This window comes from Rattus norvegicus, chromosome 13, assembly GCF_036323735.1.
Source record: "Rattus norvegicus strain BN/NHsdMcwi chromosome 13, GRCr8, whole genome shotgun sequence".
NCBI classification, from domain to species: domain Eukaryota; kingdom Metazoa; phylum Chordata; class Mammalia; order Rodentia; family Muridae; genus Rattus; species Rattus norvegicus.
Window position 1 is genome coordinate 52,751,225 of NC_086031.1, and position 15,466 is coordinate 52,766,690.

General features: G+C 40.7%; 2 long non-coding RNA genes across 8 annotated transcripts in view; both read right to left on the reverse strand.

Moving 5' to 3' along the window:
* Positions 1–62, reverse strand: part of LOC120096260 (uncharacterized) — a 40,906-nt gene extending 40,844 nt beyond the window's left edge. Inside the window, exon 1 of one of the 6 annotated variants that reach the window (XR_010057021.1) lies at positions 1–62. This exon is cut by the window's left edge and continues 356 nt beyond it. This is a non-coding gene — a long non-coding RNA (uncharacterized LOC120096260). The other 5 variants (XR_010057020.1, XR_005492491.2, XR_010057019.1 and 2 more) reach the window with 5 other exon arrangements.
* A 2,011-nt stretch (positions 63–2,073) lies between these two features.
* Positions 2,074–15,466, reverse strand: part of LOC134481500 (uncharacterized) — a 37,101-nt gene continuing 23,708 nt past the window's right edge. For both annotated transcript variants that reach the window (XR_010057023.1, XR_010057022.1), the window contains exon 3: positions 2,074–7,548. This is a non-coding gene — a long non-coding RNA (uncharacterized LOC134481500). The remainder of the gene's footprint in view (positions 7,549–15,466) is intronic.

Genomic DNA, 15,466 nt, shown 5'->3' on the forward strand with positions numbered 1-15,466 from the left:
TCTCTGGAAAATACCTAACTAGGAATCACTGAGCAAAATAAATGGTTGTTTCTTTAAGTCATTAAGTTACAAAGTTTATTAGAACACATTCTTGAACAAGAATAAATTCAGGGTACCAAGCTAAGTTTACTTAAGGCATTCTGTATGTCAAAATCTATCTAACAAGGTGCTTTATGTGGAAAAATTTCACTCAGCCAAATATTACTAGTATTTCTGATTTTTTATGAGAAAACTACATTATAGTTTTCTCAGGTGACAAATTCAGAGTGATAAGAGAGGGAGAAGAGGACAGAGTAAATACTGGGAGTGAGTAATCTGAAGTTTGGGTGTTCTAGTGATGCTGTTGAACAACATAATAAATATCAGAGAAATAGAACATAGAGGAAAATGGTAGAACAGCCTTTGGAGGAAGATGGTGCTTAATATACTACATTTTTAGTTAAAAATGTCTGGAAGCATTTAGCTGTAGAAGAATGGAGTTCAAAAGACTGAAAAAATTAGATATGCTGACTGGAAAAAAAAAACAGAACATAACTGATAAAAATTTTGACAGTGGGTGAAATGCACTAGAAAAGACTGCATGTTTAAGTAATAAGGCTTAAGAGTAAGATTCGGGTAAGGGGGTCTGGAGAGATGGCTTAATGGTTAAGAGCACTGGCTGCTCTTCCAGAGGTCCTGAGTTCAAATCCCAGCAGCCACATGGTGGCTCACAACCATCTGTAATGGAACCTGCTTCCATGTGAATGGGGAGTAAGGAGCTGGAAACCAAGGCATGCATCAATGATGACGATGCCTTGAAAGTGGCAGGGAAAAAATTACAATGACAAGGAAGTGTGTACAAAGCTGTCTATTGCTGATGCAACCGAACACCGCAGAGCGTTTAGGCCGTAGTCACTGCTGAAGTCACCCAGAGGCAGTTTCCCTCCATTCACCTACTGGTCCTCTGGTCCAGGCTTTCTCTCGAGGGTCGGCCGACAACCTGCTGTACTCCAGTGCTATCTACATCCAGGCTTCAAACCTGGAAAAAGCAAAGAGCTATGCTCTTTTAAAAAAAATCCATCTCAACTGCTAGAAAAAAAATTGCAAAGTGTGATTTGCTTTACTCTGATACGATACGGGGCACATACACATCTCAGCCAAACGGAGACTCATGAGGTGAGGTTGACATCCTGACAAGGCAGGAGGGGAGGGAACTGATGAGAAGAAGGGTGAAGAGATTCCTGCAGCTAACCCAAGAGGCAGCCATTCTGGTTGCAACCTGGACCACAAGAACAGCTGCCAGACTGACTCTGAGGCTGGAAAGGAAGAGGTAGGTGTAGGGACAGGTCTGACTTAAATCTGTGGGCAGAAGAGTGGGGATCTCAGGAATGTATGCCTCAGGACTTCTGTCAGATCCATGATTTAAGAAGGTTGAGTGTAGAGGCAGGCATTGTCTGGGGGAAAGAGTGGGATGTTGTCTTTGGGAGAATGGGAAAATTTGAGTCACAGGTAACTCATCGATGATAATGTAAAGTTTTCCTCAGGAACAATTCCAATTTAATTCTGGTACATTGTGAGTGTGATTAGGACGCTCAATGAATAAAGCAAAAATAAATAGCACCTAAATGGAAGACACTTAAGATAAAAAAGTGTTAAAGCATGAGAAAATATTTTCATTAACTCGTTGGCCAGAATTATTTTAGTGAGAAATCTTTGTTGGGAAAATCGATTGATATGTTTACTCTGAGATTTGAGGCCAGTAGTGTCCCCTGTGTGGTGAGGTTTACCTGAGAACATGAGACACATCAGGAGACTAGAATTTTCTTGGTTTCTGGAAGAGTGAGAGAGGCATGAGAGAAAGAATTCAAAGAATACAGTAAATGGAGAGCGGTATGCACCCTCTAAGTTATTGTCGACTCTTTAGCAAAATTAATCAACTTTATAAATAAAGAAACTCTATAAACACTCCTATTAGAGATAGAGAGATAGTTTCAACATTAACATTAGAACCATTAGCACAACCTCTGTACCACATTTTCTGTATCCATTCCTCTGTTGAAGGACATTTGGGTTCTTTCCAGCTTCTGGCTATTATAAATAAGGCTGCTGTGAACATAATGGAGCATGTGTCCTTGTTATATATTGGAGCATCTTTTGGGTATATGCCCAGGAGTGGTATAGCTGGGTCCTCAGGTAGTACTATGTCCAATTTTCTGAGGAACCTCCAGACTGATTCCCACAGTGGTTTTACCAGCTTGCAATCCCACCAACAATGGAGGAGTGTTCCTTTTTCTCCACATCCTCGCCATCATTTGTTGTCACCTGAGTTTTTGATCTTAGCCATTCTGACTGGTGTGAGGTGAGACCTCAAGATTGTTTTGATTTACGTTTTTTGATGACTAAAGATGTTGAACATTTCTTTACGTGCTTCTCAGCTATTCAGTATTCCTCAGTTGAGAATTTTTGTTTAGCTCTGTACCCCATTTTTAATAGGGTTATTTGATTCTCTGGAGTCTAACTTCTTGAGTTCTTTGTATATATTGGACATTAGCCCTCTATCAGATGTAGGATTGGTAAGCTCTTTTCCCAGTCTGTTGGTTGCTGCTATGTCCTATTGACAGTGTCCTCTGCCTTACAGAAGCTTTGAAATTTTATGAGGTTCCATGTGTCTATTGTTGACCTTAGAGCATAAGCCACTGGTGTTTTGTTCAGGAAATTTTCCCCTGTGCCCATGTGTTCAAGGCTCTTCCCCACTTTCTCTTCTATTAGTTTGGGGGTATCTGGTTTGATGTGGAGGTCCTTGATCCGCTTGGACTTGAGCTTTGTACATGGTGATAAGAATAGATCTATTTGCATTCTTCTACATGCTGATCTCCAGTTGAACCAGCACCATTTGTTGTAATTGCTATCTTTTTTTCACTGGATGGTTTTAGATCCTCTGTCGAAGATCAAGTGACCATAGGTGTGTGGGTTCATTTCTGGGTGTTCAATTCTATTCCATTAATCGACCTGCCTGTCTCTGTATCAATACCCTGCAGTTTTTATTACGATTGCTCTGTAATACAGCTTGGGGTCAGGTATGGTGATTCCCCCAGAAGTTCTTTTATTGTTGAGAATAGTTTTTGCTATTCTGGGTTTTTTGTTATTCCAAATCAATTTGCAAATTTTCCTTTCTAACTCTATGAAGAATCGAGTTGGAATTTTGATGGGAGTTGTATTGAATCCGTAGATCGCTTTTGGCAAAATGGCCATTTTTAGAATATTAGTCCTGCCAATCCATGGAGATGTTTCCATCTTCTGAGTTCTTCATTTTTTTCTTCAGAGATTTGAAGTTCTTGTCATACAGATCTTTCACTTGCTTGGTTAAACTCACACTGAGGTGTCGTATATTATTTGTGACTATTGTGAAAGGTGTCATTTACCCAATTTCTTTCTCAGCCTGTTTGTCCTTTGAGTAGAGGAAGGCTTCTGATTTGTTTGAGTTAATTTTATATATAGCTACTTTGCTGAAGTTGTTTATCAAGTTTATCAAGTGATGAAATTTTGTGGGTATCATCCATGAATAGAAAATCACTTTTAAAAATGTTGTCTTATGTTTTAGAAAACATTTCAACTACAGTTCTTTTTATTTATTCCTTGATTTTTTTTTTTACAGATAGTGATGATATACATGTCTTAAGACTGCATTTTGGTGGTTGGGGATTTAGCTCAGTGGTAGAGCGCTAGGCCTAGCAAGTGCAAGGCCCTGGGTTCGGTCCCCAGCTCCGAAAAAAAGAAAAGGAAAAAAAAGACTGCATTTTGGCAATGAAAACACTACTGGGAACATACACATAATTTCTGGAGAGTTACGGAATGAATTGAGCTTCCTCTTGTTTTTCTGACATCTTTCCTCCTTCTTTTTCTCCTTCTGCTCCTTTTCTTTTTCTTCCTTCTCGTCCTCATCCTCTTCCTGGTCCTCCCCCTCTCCTTCCTCTTCCTCCTCTTCTTCCTCTGCCTCCTGCTTCTTTTCCTTCTGCTCCTCCTCTTCCTGTTCCTCATTGTTCTTCATATCCCCAATTCTAATTGCCCTTTGCTCTCCTTAGAGCTTCTATCTTGGGTAGAAAAGGACAAATCATTGTAGACTGGTTTTCCTTTACATATATTTTAGTTCAGTTAAGCATCATTCTACATTTCTTTAATGTAGAATAATATTTAAAGAAACTATTTTCAAGCATAGGCTATGAAAGTCGTTTTGGGGGAAACCTTTGTTGAACTAGGGCAGCTGAAGCCTACTCCTGGGCTCTGTCACAGGTATACTTGCCCAGAGCAGGTATTCTGAAGGCAAGGTCACTAAATTATGTACCTTTGAGGGAGGTATCTTTTGGAAGCAAATGCTTTTCAAACCTCTCGTTTTATAATTTAGTTGTGTCTTGGCTTCACAGTATATAAATATTTTTAAAACATAAATATTAGTTTGCATAGAAACTGATATCAAATATCCAGCTCTTGAAAGTCCCCCAAATGAAGGTAATTTTTTGCACATTTCCCTGTTACTACCATTCCCGACTCACTCCACCCCCACCACTTGACCTGCTCAGCTCTTAAAACTGTCTGGAAACCAAACCATACTTTAAAAATTATTTTTATGGGGGAAAAATGAAAACACATTTCACTTTTCTTTATGGAAGATGGTGTACCTTCCCATGACTCAGGTTGCAAGAGACTGAAGTGGCCCCATTTGTGCTTGCTCTTTCTCCCCCAGCAAGAGTCAGCATCTCAAAATCTCTTACTTCCTAACCCTTAATTCCCATTAGGTAATATCAAGATACCCCTGACAATGGTAAAGCCAGCTCCTCTCCTGTCAGTAGTCTTTTAACCCCATAGGGATTATGTATCCTAACTCTTCCAGAGGCTTCTTAACCTCATTTCTTTGCTCAAGCTTTGGGATATGTTATGAAGGTGGCAAGTACTTGTCAGAATAAATTACAATTTTTGGCAAGCAGCTGTGTCTCTTAGCCACTCAGGAACCAGAATATTGCCTTGTAAAACAGTGCAGTCCTTCTATTAATACCTAATTATAAGGCCAAAATGAGGACACTGTTTTATAGGCTCTTTTAAGGCACATGCATGGGTTTTCATCGTGGAAACTATCAAGAGGCTAAATGTTTCATAGCTGCCAGCAGGCTGGCTCTGAGGACACCATCAGAGCAGGCTATGCTAGCCCAGGAGCTCACATCCTGAAGCCCTGGGGGAATTTGCTGCACATTTCCTTTGTGTACTCTCTCCTTCACGTGCACAGAAAAGTTAATACACACTCCAAACCTGAACAGGAAACCATTCTTAAAACACAGGTTCTATTCTTACAGTACGACTCTATCAAGGTCCCAAAAGCGGGGCTGGGATAATTAATGCCTGATGTTGGCCCCTCAGCTCTGTAGGGTGTTTCTGGTAGGAGGAAGGGTCCTCACAACACCATCATTTTGCAGATCTTACTCACAGAGTCTCTGTCTTTCCTTCTCACTAACTTGTGCCTGAGTCCACTCTAGCCTCTTGTGCTATGGTTCACTGTTGGAGAAACTTGGATTCCACACTTGTGAAAACATGATGGACATTTGGGAAAGGGTTAGGGATGACTGGTGTATTTCAAAAGGTCAAGATTTGAAATCTCCATTCCAAGCTCTTAAATTTCAGCATTTAATATCTTCAGGGTCAATAAAATCTCTGAGAGGACCAGATTACAGCACCGAAATTCAGGTTTAATAGACACGAACCAGACAGTACATTTCGTATTCTGTAAACACTGCTGACGTCTCACTAATGCTCTGTACATTTTCTTTCTATAAGTATGCTTATTAAACAGAAATGACTTCGAAGGGGTTGGTATGAATTCAAAGCCCTTAGCCTAGTATTCATAGAAGGGGCCTCTTGGTTCTAAATCATTCATTCATTCATTCATTCATCCAGTCATTCATTCTAGTGCAGGGAATTGAGTCCAGGACCTTGTATATGTTTGATTGCTGACATACACACTCAGCTTCTAGAACGGTTGCTCCATGGCTGTGTTGCCCAGTCCTTAGTACCATGTGTCCTACTCTGCCCTGGATAGCTGCTGTCCACGCTTCTAATCTGAGCCTCAGCACCACGATTAGGATCCCATTCAGTATCAGCTTCCTTCCGAAGGCGATGTCCAGGAGAGTGTGTAGTTGACAGTAAAGGTGCCTTACATATTTGTTTTTCCTCATTGTTCTCAGTCTCAAGCAGTTTGGACTTATCTGGGAAGTTTGAACTTGAACTTGACACTTAATCTAATCCTTCAAGGAAGAACTTCATATGTAGGAAACTTTGCCCTTGCCATCCCTCATCTCCTGCCACACACACACACACACACACACACACACACACACACACACACACACATCTTCGTTTTCTTTTTACTGGGTATAACTAGGACATTCTTGAAATGAAATCCTCCTGCCTCAACCTTCTGAATACTGAGATTGCAAATATGTGCTACGAGGCCCAGCTTTTATATTTGGTTCTATAGGGATCTTAATTTACCTAAGCATTAGGAATGTCTATTACAGATGTAGCAAGTGGACAAAAAACAAAACACATTAGGTATCATCTGCTGTTCATATCCTATGGCAAATGTATACTAAACCCTTTGGCTTCATCAAACATAGTTAATATCAAGTGCTCCTAAAGTACGTGGAATTACCTTCATTTTACAAGAGACATGGCTTCTGTAATCTAAATAAACTGTCTAGTGCTCAGAGTTACTAAAGTGGTAAAATTAAAATGTTGACCTATATATTCTACCATACAAACTCATTTTCAAGTGTCTTTGTTGAAAATGGCCTAATATTATTTTCCTGTCTCTCTGAAATCAGATCTCTGAGTGGTCAAAGACAAAGTCTCCTATGTCTTTGATAATCCACTGCTTACACCCAGGGGTGATACAGAGACTGCGGCTCTTGGATGGAAAAGGAACCATCCATTTAGTTTTCCATTTTTATTTCATCAGGATATTTCATGTGTTTGTTGGACCAGTTGAGATACAAAAAGAAATGTTGACAATACTAATAAATCTCATTTGTCAGAGGATAAATTTGTAACAGGAACTAACCTTAACTCATTGCCTTTTGTCATCATGGACTCTTATCCCCTGAGATTTACTCTCCTCTTTACTGATGAAAATACTGGGCATTGATGTTGAGGAAGCACAGCCCATTGTCTCAGCTCACTGAAAGGGAAATCTGGTAATGCTAGATGGTGACGTCACTAACCACAGATGTGATCTACCTATGAGAAATCCCTATAGTTCTTGAATCATTGGTCCTGCTTAGCAGATTTCTAAATATCAGTTTCTCATAAGGACATGAAAAGTATAGTTTTCACAGAAGGAAACAAATTTACTGTATCTCAATTTAGGTTTTATTACTGCGAATAAATGCCATCACCACAGCAACTATTATAAAGAAAACCACTTACAGGTTCAGAGGTTTCGACCACTATCATCATGGTGAGAAGTAGGGCTGTGCACAGGCAGACCCAGTGCTGGAGAAGGAGCTCAGGGTTCTGCATCTGGTCCTGCAGCAGGAAGAGACAGTGACATGGGTACTGGCTTGAGTTTCTGAAACCTCAAAACCCACCCCACTGTGGCACACTTCCTCCAAGGAGGCCACACCTATGCCTAAAAGACCAAACATGAGTCATGCTACTCCCCATGAGCCTATGGGGATCATTTTCATTCAAGCCACCTCACGCTCAACCCAGATTTCCCAGGGCACAGTTCACTTTGAAAGAGAAAACAAAGTACCTATATCACTGATTCATTGTGAATCCGAATAAAAAGAAAAGATATTGATTGAAGAACATCTAGGATGATGAGAGGTTTACTGCAGCTACGACAAATTGTTACAAATTTAGTGGCTTAAGTCAAGTTGGTAACCCCACCCCCATCCCATCATTTGAAAGATAACTCTTGTATAACCTGATGGCACCTAATCCTATGTATGCTATATAAGCAAGCCTATAATAAAGTTTTATTCACGAATTATGTATTATAAGAGATTAGCCACAGCTAATAGTAAAATCTAACAATATGAAATATAACCAAAAAACCCACAATTTTTTATGAGCGGTTTATTTCTGGAGCTTAGAACATTAAGGAAATCTCCACTTAGTATTTTCAGACCACATCTGACTACAAAGAGCTGAAATGGAAGATGTAAATGAGCCTGGTCAAGAGTCTGAAGTCACTTGGACTGCACTAACACATGGTGTGTGCCTTCCTTCTGGAGACTGAGGGAAGAACCCACTGCCTAGGCTTTCTCTGGGGCCTGAGGCCACTGCTAGCCCTTAGCTCCTAGCTCCTCCCCTGCATCTTCACTTCAGCAGTGGCCAGTCACTCACCATGGCTTTCATATGGACATTCATGCTTCCCTCTCTATGCTTAAAGATCTTTGGGGGTGGCAGTGGATTGGCCTATATTGTGAAATATAGTCACCCTGTTTTTGAAGGATATAAATCAGCAGATTTAATTTAATTCCATTTACAAATGTAAACCTCTTCTGTCGTGTATTCCAACATGGTGACAGAATCAAGGGAATTCTTCTTGGGGAGGCATTGTTCTTCCCACTACACAGGAACACCATAGCGTTAAGTGGATCAGTGATGGCTAAAAGAGATGATTTTAAAAGAGAGAATAGGCCCAAACCGGCAGATCCCTGCCTGCAGCAGCTCTCTGCTCCCAAACCCCGTGGGAGAGAGACCTCACCACCTGGTCAGGTGAGCACTCCTGAGACTGCAGAATGGAAGAGACCACCAACACTGCCCACCCCTGCCCACATCCCTGGCCCAAGAGGAAACTGTATAAGGCCTCTGGGTTCCCTTAGAGGAGGGCCCAGGAGCAGCAGATCCTCTGCATCTGAGACACCGCTGGAACCTGAAGGGACCGACCGGATAAACAGTGCTCTGCACCCAAATCCCGTGGGAGGGAGAGCTAAACCTTCAGAGAGGCAGACACGCCTGGGAAACCAGAAGAGACTGCACTCTGCACACATTACTGATTCCAGAGGAAAACACCAAATGCCATCTGGAACCCTGGTGCACTGAGGCTCCCGGAAAGGGCAGCGCAGATCTTCCTGGTTGCAGCCGCCTCGAAGAGCTCGTAGCCAGCAACCCATGAGCAAACTTGAGCCTCGGGACCACAGGTAAGACCAACTTTTCTGCTGCCAGTGACCTGCCTGGTGAACTCAAGACACAGGCCCACAGGAACAGCTGAAGACCTGTAGATAGGAAAAACTACACGCCCGAAAGCAGAACACTCTGTCCCCATAACTGGCTGAAAGAAAACAGGAAAACAGGTCTACAGCACTCCTGAAACACAGCCTTATAGGAAGGTCTAGCCACTGTCAGAAATAGCAGAACAAAGTAACACTAGAGATAATCTGATGGTGAGAGACAAGCACAGGAACCCAAGCAACAGAAACCAAGATTACATGGCATCATCAGAGCACAATTCTCTCACCAAAGCAAACACGGAATATCCAAACACACCAGAAAAGCAATATCTAGTTTCAAAATCATATTTGATCATGATGATGGAGGACTTCAAGACAGATGTGAAGAACTCCCTTAGAGAAACACAGGAAAACATTAATAAACAAGTAGAAACCTACAGAGAGGAATCACAAAAATCCCTGAAAGAATTCCAGAAAAACATAAATAAACAAGTAGAAGCCCATAGAGAGGAGTCACAAAAATCCCTGAAAGAACTCCAGGAAAACACAATCAAACAGTTGAAGGAATTAAAAATGGAAATAGAAGCAATCAAGAAAGAACACAAGGAAACAACCCTGGATATAGAAAACCAAAAGAAGAGACAAGGAGCTGTAGATACTAGCTTCAACAACAGAATACAAGAGATGGAAGAGAGAATTTCAGGAGCAGAAGATTCCATAGAAATCATCGACTCAACTGTCAAAGATAATGTAAAGCAGAAAAAGCTACTGGTCCAAAACATACAGGAAATCCAGGACTCAATGAGAAGATCACACCTAAGGATAATAGGTATAGAAGAGAGTGAAGACTCCCAGCTCAAAGGACCAGTAAATATCTTCAACAAAATCATAGAAGAAAACTTCCCTAACCTAAAGAAAGAGATACTCATAAGCATACAAGAAGCCTACAGAACTCCAAATAGATTGGACCAGAAAAGAAACTCCTCCCGTCACATAATAGTCAAAACACCAAATGCACAAAATAAAGAAAGAATATTAAAAGCAGTAAAAGAAAAAGGACAAGTAACATATAAAGGCAGACCTATCAGAATCACACCAGACTTTTCGCCAGAGACTATGAAAGCCAGAAGATCCTGGACAGATGTCATACAGACCCTAAGAGAACACAAATGCCAGCCCAGGCTACTGTATCCTGCAAAACTCTCAATTAACATAGATGGAGAAACCAAGATATTCCATGACAAAACCAAATTTACACAATATTTTTCTACAAATCCAGCACGACAAAGGATAATAAATGGTAAAGCCCAACATAAGGAGGCAAGCTATACCCTAGAACAAGCAAGAAACTAATCGTCTTGGCAACAAAACAAAGAGAAGAAAAGCACACAAACATAACCTCATATCCAAATATGAATATAACAAGAAGCAATAATCACTATTCCTTAATATCTCTCAACATCAATGGCCTCAACTCCCCAATAAAAAGACATAGATTAACAAACTGGATACGCAACGAGGACCCTGCATTCTGCTGCCTACAGGAAACACACCTCAGAGACAAAGACAGACACTACCTCAGAGTGAAAGGCTGGAAAACAACTTTCCAAGCAAATGGTCAGAAGAAGCAAGCTGGAGTAGCCATTCTAATATCAAATAAAATCAATTTTCAACTAAAATTCATCAAAAAAGATAAGGAAGGACACTTCATATTCATCAAAGGAAAAATCCACCTAGATGAACTCTCAATCCTAAATATCTATGCCCCAAATACAAGGGCACCTACATACGTAAAGGAAACCTTACTAAAGCTCAAAATACACATTGCACCTCACACAATAATAGTAGGAGATTTCAACACCCCACTCTCATCAATGGACAGATCATGGAAACAGAAATTAAACAGAGATGTAGACAGACTAAGAGAAGTCATGAGCCAAATGGACTTAACAGATATTTATAGAACATTCTACCCTAAAGCAAAAGGATATACCTTCTCCTCAGCTCCTCATGGTACTTTCTCCAAAATTGACCATATAATTGGTCAAAAAACGGGCCTCAACAGTTACAGAAAGATAGAAATAAGCCCATGCGTGCTATCAGACCACCACGGCCTAAACCTGGTCTTCAATAACAATAAGGGAAGAATGCCCACATATATGTGGAAATTAAACAATGCTCTACTCAATGATAACCTGGTCAAGGAAGAAATAAAGAAAGAAATTAAAGACTTTTTAGAATTTAATGAAAATGAAGGTAAAACATACCCAAACTTATGGGACACAATGAAAGCTGTGCTAAGAGGAAAACTCATAGCGCTGAGTGCCTGCAGAAAGAAACAGGAAAGAGCATATGTCAGCAGCTTGACAGCACACCTAAAAGCTCTAGAACAAAAAGAAGCAAATACACCCAGGAGGAGTAGAAGACAGGAAATAATCAAACTCAGAGCTGAAATCAACCAAGTAGAAACAAAAAGGACCATAGAAAGAATCAACAGAACCAAAAGTTGGTTCTTTGAGAAAATCAACAAGATAGATAAACCTTTAGCCAGACTAACCAGAAGACACAGAGAGTGTGTCCAAATTAACAAAATCAGAAATGAAAAGGGAGACATAACTACAGAATCAGAGGAAATTAAAAAAATCATCAGATCTTACTATAAAAGCCTATACTCAACAAAATTTGAAAATCTTCAGGAAATGGACAATTTCCTAGACAGATACCAGGTACTGAAGTTAAATCAGGAACAGATAAACCAGTTAAACAACCCCATAACTCCTAAGGAAATAGAAGCATTCATTAAAGGTCTCTCAACCAAAAAGAGCCCAGGTCCAGACGGGTTTAGTGCAGAATTATATCAGGCCTTCATAGAAGACCTCATACCAATATTATCCAAAATATTCCACAAAATTGAAACAGATGGAGCACTACCGAATTCCTTCTATGAAGCCACAATTACTCTTATACCTAAACTACACAAAGACTCAACAAAGAAAGAGAACTTCAGACCAATTTCCCTTATGAATATTGACGCAAAAATACTCAATAAAATTCTGGCAAACCGAATTCTAGAGCACATCAAAACAATCATCCACCATGATCAAGTAGGCTTCATCCCAGGCATGCAGGGATGGTTTAATATACGGAAAACCATCAACCTGATCCATTATATAAACAAACTGAAAGAACAGAACCACATGATCATTTCATTAGATGCTGAGAAAGCATTTGACAAAATTCAACACCCCTTCATGATAAAAGTCCTGAAAAGAATAGGAATTCAAGCCCCATACCTAAACATAGTAAAAGCCATATACAGCAAACCAGTTGCTAACATTAAACTAAATGGAGAGAAACTTGAAGCAATCCCACTAAAATCAGGGACTAGACAAGGCTGCCCACTCTCTCCCTACTTATTCAATATAGTTCTTGAAGTTCTAGCCAGAGCAATCAGACAACAAAAGGAGATCAAGGGGATACAGATCGGAAAAGAAGAGGTCAAAATATCACTATTTGCAGATGACATGATAGTATATTTAAGTGATCCCATAAGTTCCACCAGAAAACTACTAAAGCTGATAAACAACATCAGCAAAGTGGCTGGGTATAAAATTAACTCAAATAAATCAGTTGCCTTCCTCTATACAAAAGAGAAACAAGCCGAGAAAGAAATTAGGGAAACGACACCCTTCATAATAGACCCAAATAATATAAAGTACCTCGGTGTGACTTTAACCAAGCAAGTAAAAGATCTGTACAATAAGAACTTCAAGCCTCTGAAGAAAGAAATTGAAGAAGACCGCAGAAGATGGAAAGATCTCCCCTGCTCATGGATTGGCAGGATTAATTTAGTAAAAATGGCCATTTTACCAAAAGCAATCTACAGATTCAATGCAATCCCCATCAAAATACCAATCCAATTCTTCAAAGAGTTAGACAGAACAATTTGCAAATTCATCTGAAATAACAAAAAACCCAGGATAGCTAAAGCTATCCTCAACAATAAAAGGACTTCAGGGGGAATCACTATCCCTGAACTCAAGCAGTATTACAGAGCAATAGTGATAAAAACTGCATGGTATTGGTACAGAGACAGACAGATAGACCAATGAAACAGAATTGAAGACCCAAAAATGAACCCACACACCTATGGGCACTTGATTTTTGACAAAGGAGCCAAAACCATCCAATGGAAAAAAGATAGCATTTTCAGCAAATGGTGCTGGTTGAAAGGGAGGTCAGCATGTAGAAGAATGCAGATCGATCCATCCTTATCACCCTGTACAAAGCTTAAGTCCAAATGGATCAAGGACCTCCACATCAAACCAGATACACTCAAACTAATAGAAGAAAAACTAGGGAAGCATCTGGAACACATGGGCACTGGAAAAAATTTCCTGAACAAAACACCAATGGCTTATGCTCTAAGATCAAGAATCGACAAATGGGATCTCATAAAACTGCAAAGCTTCTGTAAGGCAAAGGACACTGTGGTTAGGACAAAACGGCAACCAACAGATTGGGAAAAGATCTTTACCAATCCTACAACAGATATAGGCCTTATATCCAAAATATACAAAGAACTCAAGAAGTTAGACCGCAGGGAGACAAATAACCCTATTAAAAAATGGGGTTCAGAGCCAAACAAAGAATTCACAGCTGAGGAATGCCGAATGGCTGAGAAACACCTAAAGAAATGTTCAACATCTTTAGTCATAAGGGAAATGCAAATCAAAACAACCCCGAGATTTCACCTCACACCAGTGAGAATGGCTAAGATCAAAAACTCAGGAGACAGCAAATGCTGGCGAGGATGCGGAGAAAGAGGAACACTCCTCCATTGTTGGTGGGATTGCAGACTGGTACAACCATTCTGGAAATCAGTCTGGAGGTTCCTCAGAAAATTGGACATTGAACTGCCTGAGGACCCAGCTATACCTCTCTTGGGCATATACCCAAAAGATGCCCCAACATATAAAAAAGACACGTGCTCTACTATGTTCATCGCAGCCTTATTTATAACAGCCAGAAGCTGGAATGCACCCAGATGCCCTTCAACAGAGGAATGGATACAGAAAATGTGGTACATCTACACAATGGAATATTACTCAGCTATCAAAAACAATGCCTTTATGAAATTCGTAGGCAAATTGTTGGAACTGGAAAATATCATCCTGAGTGAGCTAACCCAATCACAGAAAAACACACATGGTATGTACTCATTGATAAGTGGCTATTAGCCCAAATGCTTGAATTACCCTAGATGCCTAGAACAAATGAAACTCAAGACGGATGATCAAAATGTGAATGCTTCACTCCTTCTTTAAATGAGGAAAAAGAATACCCTTGGCAGGGAAGGGAGAGGCAAAGATTAAAACAGAGACAGAAGGAACACCCATTCAGAGCCTGCCCCATATGTGGCCCATACATATACAGCCACCCAATTAGACAAGATGGATGAAGCAAAGAAGTACAGGCCGACAGGTGCCGGATGTAGATCCCTCCTGAGAGACACAGCCAGAATACACCAAATACAGAGGCGAATGCCAGCAGCAAACCACTGAACTGAGAATAGGTCCCCTGTTGAAGGAATCAGAGAAAGAACTGGAAGAGCTTGAAGGGGCTCGAGACCCCAAAAGTACAACAACGCCAAGCAACCAGAGCTTCCAGGGACTAAGCCACTACCTAAAGACTATACATGGACTGACCCTGGACTCTGACCCCATAGGTAGCAATGAATATCCTAGTAAGAGCACCAGTGGAAGGGGAAGCCCTCGGTCCTGCTAAGACTGAACCTCCAGTGAACTAGATTGTTGGCGGGAGGGCGGCAATGTGGGGAGGATGGGGAGGGCAACACCCATAAGGAAGGGGAGGGGAGGGATTAGGGGGATGTTTGCCCGGAAACTGGGAAAGGGAATAACACTCAAAATGTAAATAAGAAATACTCAAGATAATAAAAAAAAATTAGAGAGAACAGATTCTTGGACTGAAATGTCGTGGGCAACGACAAGAGCTCATACTCACAGAAGGGCTTTAGGTACAGAGGGTCTGAAGCGCCAGGTGTGCAGTGGAGGATGGGGCTCAGATGTCAAAGTGCTTGGCTTCACAGTTAGAACCACAGCAGCAGGAAGGCTGGGAAGCATGAGCTACTTATGCTATGGTTTGAATGCTCCCCTCCCCGTGGACGTCATGTTGAAATTTGTTACCATGACATTAAGATGAATTGTAAGAGGCAATAGGGTGTTAAGTGCTCTGGCCTCATG